A 6,000-nucleotide genomic window follows, 5' to 3' on the forward strand; every position below is an offset into this window, starting at 1 on the left:
TTGCCCATCTGTTTGCGGATGAATACTGTACATAACAGTGGCTGGACATTGGAGGAGGTTCACCTCATCTAAAATGTTTGATTCGGAGGGTGAAAACCCTCAGCCCATCTAGTGCACTCCAGTGGGCAGAGTCAGAAATTAAACCAGGATCCAGATACTCTGGGTCCCAGCCTAACATCACAGTTCCTATGCCAGCGGTGTCAGAGGAATTGGAGTTGGGGGAAGAGACATCCTGCATTGGGAGTTCACACTTCCCAGCCACTCGAAGGCCCAGCACCCAGTACGTCAGAGAAAAAGAGGCATACCTGAAAGTGGGGCCCACCTGGGGGTTCAGGCAGGGACCAAGTGAAAAGATCCCTGGACAGGACCATTTTTAAAAAAGTGTTTTTATAGCTGCCGCTTACATAAGAATATAAGAAATAGGAGCAGGAGTAGGCCAAACGGCCCCTCGAGCCCGCTCCACCATTCAGTAAGATCATAGCTGATCTTCTACCTTGACTCGACTTTCCCACCCTATCCCCATATCCCTTGATTTCCTTAGTGTCCAAAAATCTTTCGATCTCAGTCTTGAATATACTTAACGACTGAGCATCCACAGTCCTCTGGGTAGAGAATTCCAAAGATTCACAACTCTCTGAATGAAGAAATTTTTCCTCATCCTGGTCCTAAATGGCCAACCCCTTATCTTGAGACTATGATCCCTAGTTCTAGACTCTTACAGTTGTAATAGCCTGGTTCAAGGCTCCTTATGAGCAAGCAGTTGTTTCTTCAGACTTCTCTTCTGGCCCTTGGTTGGTATCCTCTTTTGCCAATGGTTAAATCCAGTTATCTTCTGCTCCAGGATCCCACGGCAATGGCAATGTTGTATAAGATGCAGGGGACTGCAATAACCTAGGACAGTTTGGCCGGACTGTACAGCAAACCTGATGTGTTGAGGCATCTATACATTGGTTTCAGCATACTGGATTCAGGAACTGTCCCTCTAGATTGGAAAATTGCACATGTCACTCCACTTTTTAAGAAAGGAGAGAGAGGAAACCAGGGAATTATAGACCAGTTAGCCTAACATCTGTTGTGGGGAAATTGCTGGAGTCTATAATTAAGGATAGGGTGACTGAACACCTCGAGAATTTTCAGTTAATCAGGGAGAGCCAGCATGGATTTGTGAAAGGTAGGTCGTGCCTGACAAACCTGATTGAATTTTTGAAGAGGTGACTAAAGTAGTGGACAGGGGAATGTCAATGGATGTTATTTATATGGACTTCCAGAAGGCATTTGATAAGGTCCCACATAAGAGACTGTTAGCTAAGTTAGAAGCCCATGGAATCGAGGGAAAAGTACGGACTTGGTTAGGAAATTGGCTGAGCAAAAGGCGACAGAGAGTAGGGATAATGGGTAAGTATTCACATTGGCAGGATGTGACTAGTGGAGTCCTGCAGGGATCTGCCTTGGGGCCTCAATTATTCACAATATTTATTAATGACTTAGATGAAGGCATAGAAAGTCTCATATGTAAGTTTGCCGATGACACAAAGATTGGTGGCATTGTAAGCAGTGTAGATGAAAACATAAAATTACAAAGGGATATTGATAGATTAGGTGAATGGGCAAAACTGTGGCAAATGGATTTCAAATTAGACAAATGTGAGGTCATCCACTTTGGATCAAAAAAGGATAGAACAGGGTACTTTCTAAATGGTAAAAAGTTAAAAACAGTGGATGTCCAAAGGGACTTAGGGGTTCAGGTACATAGATCATTGAAGTGTCAAGAACAGGTGCAGAAAATAATCAAGAAGGCTAATGGAATGCTGGCCTTTATATCTAGAGGACTAGAGTACAAGGGGGCAGAGGTTATGCTGCAGCTATACAAAACCCTGGTTAGACCGCACCTGGAGTACTGTGAGCAGTTCTGGGCACCGCACCTTCGGAAGGACATATTGGCCTTGGAGGGAGTGCAGCGTAGGTTTACTAGAATGATACCCGGGTTAAGTTACGAGGAGAGATTACACAAATTGGGGTTGTATTCTCTAGAGTTTAGAAGGTTAAGGGGTGATCTGATCGAAGTTTATAAGATATTAAGTTTATAAGATATCTCTGCAGCCTTCAACATGTCATCGATGACGACGAACACCTCGCTAAGGCCATCCCCACACCTCCACTACTCGCCTTCAAACAGCCACCCAACCTCAAACAGACCATCGTTCGCAGCAAATTACCCAGCTTTCAGGAGAACAGTGTCCACGACACCACACAACCCTGCCACGGCAACCTCTGCAAGACATGCCAGATCATCGACACAGACACCATCATCACACGAGAGGACACCACCCACCAGGTACATGGTTCATACTCCTGTGACTCGGCCAACGTTGTCTACCTCATACGTTGCAGGAAAGGATGCCCCGGAGCATGGTACATTGGCGAGACCATGCAGACACTGAGACAACGGATGAACGGACACCGCGCAACAATCGCCAGACAGGAGGGTTCCCTCCCAGTCGGGGAACGCTTCAGCAGTCAAGGACATTCAGCCACCGATCTTCGGGTAAGCGTTCTCCAAGGCGGCCTTCGAGACACACGACAACGCAAAATCGTCGAACAGAAATTGATAGCCAAGTTCCGCACCCATGAGGACGGCCTCAACCGGGTCCTTGGGTTCATGTCACGCTACACGTAACCCCACCAGCGAAAAAAAGTTATCTGTTTTTAACACAACGCGTCATTCTCTGTCTTTCCCTTCCTTTCGGATGTTTCTCTCCCTCTCTCTCTCTGTTTTGTGATCTGGCCGTTTGTGTATTCGGTTGTCCTGTAGGTAACATCACTCTGTCTGAACACTTTGATTGCCTTGACAACGGGCAGTTGGAAAGATTATCTGTAATCACCAGGTATTGTTCTCTGAATATAAATGCGGTAACCTTCCATGGAATCCCACACTCGCTCACCTGACGAAGGAGATAGCCTCCGAAAGCTTGTGATTTTTAAATAAAACAGTTGGACTATAACCTGGTGTTGTAAGATTCCTTACATTTGTCAACCCCAGTCCATCACCGGCATCTCCACATTAAGGGGAACAGATAGGGTGGATAGAGAGAAACTATTTCTGCTGGTTGGGGATTCTAGGAGTAGGGGGCACAGTCTAAAAATTAGAGCCAGACCTTTCAGGAGCGAGATTAGAAAACATTTCTACACACAAAGGGTGGTAGAAGTTTGGAACTCTCTTCTGCAAATGGCAATTGATACTAGCTCAATTGCTAAATTTAAATCTGAGATAGATGGCTTTTTGGCAACCAAAGGTATTAAGGGATATGGGCCATCGGCAGGTATATGGAGCTAGATCACAGATCAGCCATGATCTTATCAAATGGCGGAGCAGGCTCGAGGGGCTGAATGGCCTACTCCTGTTCCTATGTTCCTATGGTCCATTCCACTAAGACTGTGGTTGATCATTGTTACTGTCATCAGGTTTAGTCTCTGGACATGTCAAAGGGTCATGAACCAAGGTTCCAGTGGGTAGCCTTGGTCCCCATAAAGCTATCTATGGGGTAATTAATGAATATGCTGGCCCAGGCAAACAATATATCTGTGATCTGTATGATGTGACAGATATCGCTTGCTGTTGCTTGAAATGATCCAATGGCACTAATAATTCGAGACACCTTGATACCCAATGACAGAGTCACCCCTGTCCCGAAAGTGGTTTCAAAATCTGGTGGCAGTTAAATTATACAGAAGCAAGAATAATTCAGCAGAATGGATAGCAATCTATTACTAAAATTTCACTAGTACACTTAACTGTTTACTAAGTCCAAAACAACAAGAGCCATTTGATATTTGTTTTAAGTAAGTGCTTGGATTTGCACTCACTGAGTTGTAAGTCATCACAGTGAACTGGAAGTAAAATTGATCCAAGTGAATTGGGACAACTGAATTGAGGAACTAGTGAAAGCTTGCCATATTCTGGCTACAGAACTGTTGATGAAAATCAGAATAAGGACACAATGGTTGCATACCATATCAATGAACAATTATATCCAATGATACCAAGGAAATGGTAAAGATGACACAATGTGCCCCTGCCCCACTGTATAGGGCACTGTATCAATGATCTGATCAATTACCAGATCAAACAATCTGGCCTGCGTTCTTGTATGCAGCCAGACCCAATTCTCAGCTGTGGTCTTGACAGAAAAGAAAGATTTCCTTTTAGCACTGGTTACTTCAGAAAAATCATTTTCCTATTCCATATATATGTAATTAAAACATAAAAGAAGAAATAGTTAATGCCCTATTAAAAAAGTTATGAAGAGTATATATTTATGTGTGTTAGCTTATTTTGAGAATACACGAATGAAGAATCGTTCTGAGTAATTGTCTAATTCTATGACCATCTTTCAAATTTTATAGCAAATCATTTTTGCAGATGTTATACGCAAAAGATGTATATACTTTGGAAGCTGACAAGGCCTTCCGGCATTCAAAGATTTAAAGGCAACATACTTTACTGTGCAGTAAAGAACTGTTTACAAAAACCTCCTTTAGGTCGCCCAACTGATAGAGTGGGCCATCGAGAGTACTAAAAGTGCAGGAGTACCATATCCGTTTGTAGCACATTGATGTACACTACAAACTTTCATTGCAAAATATTTGCCCTCTTTCAACCAGATGCAGTATAATCTCATAGGAAAGCCACTATGGAATGTCTATTGCAGGTGATGTAAAATTCCAAGTCAGAAATGACCTAAATGGGGCTGGTTCAGATTAATAAACCTGGTCCTTCTGGTAACAATCCTTAGAACCAAACTGCACTGACCTGCATGTGGGAGTATTCCTATTTTGCCCACTAAGGAGAGGAAGTGGAGGGGGGGTTCTGGTATATCTCAATAGCAAGTTGTGAAACAAATGATGGTCAGCGCATAAAGTAATGGGATCGCAATGTGTCTTCTAAACTTGATGACAACAAAGTTTACCAATGAAAACAATAAGAGTATACCATTGATTCATTCTATAATGTGCGAGAATTGGATGAAAATATGCAGGCATAGTGCATTAACTCCAATAATATTTACTAAAACCCAAACCCGTCACCACTGCCATCAAGTGATAAACCTGTGCACATAGAGTTTATTTTCAGTTTTCTCCCCTCCTCTCCTGCTTGTGTAGATTTCCATGGGTAGCAGCAGCCATCTGCTACCTCACCCAAATGGCCATTTCTCATGTACCAGCAGACTATTTGATCATGGAGAACATCCTGTTCTCATCTGATGTCTACATATATATACTTTCCAGCAGCTTTTTTTTTCTTTATTCGTTCACGGGATGTGGGCGTCGCTGGCAAGGCCGGCATTTATTGCCCATCCCTAATTGCCCTCGAGAAGGTGGTGGTGAGCCGCCTTCTTGAACCGCTGCAGTCCGTGTGGTGACGGTTCTCCCACAGTGCTGTTAGGAAGGGAGTTCCAGGATTTTGACCCAGCGACGATGAAGGAACGGCGATATATTTCCAAGTCGGGATGGTGTGTGACTTGGAGGGGAACGTGCAGGTGGTGTTGTTCCCATGCGCCTGCTGCCCTTGTCCTTCTAGGTGGTAGAGGTCGCGGGTTTGGGAGGTGCTGTCGAAGAAGCCTTGGCGAGTTGCTGCAGTGCATCCTGTGGATGGTGCACACTGCAGCCACAGTGCGCCGGTGGTGAAGGGAGTGAATGTTTAGGGTGGTGGATGGGGTGCCAATCAAGCATCTCATCCCTTTCTTAAAGCAGTGGTATTCAAACTTTGTTTTGTGGTGAGCTCCTTACACACTCCCACGGACTCATGCAAATATTGCACGCACCCAGACACCCTCTGTTGTGGCTTCTGAAAAGCAGTGTCAGCTACCCAAAGGAAAATAGTGTCTTCAGTGTAGATTAGTACATAGTAACAGAAGTAACATGCTAGTAAGTGAACAAATACAAAAATCTGATGACAGCGAATAAAAATCTTATGAGTTCGGGACCTCCTTCCCCGTTCAA

This window comes from Heptranchias perlo, chromosome 15 (assembly GCF_035084215.1).
Source record: "Heptranchias perlo isolate sHepPer1 chromosome 15, sHepPer1.hap1, whole genome shotgun sequence".
NCBI lineage: Eukaryota > Metazoa > Chordata > Chondrichthyes > Hexanchiformes > Hexanchidae > Heptranchias > Heptranchias perlo.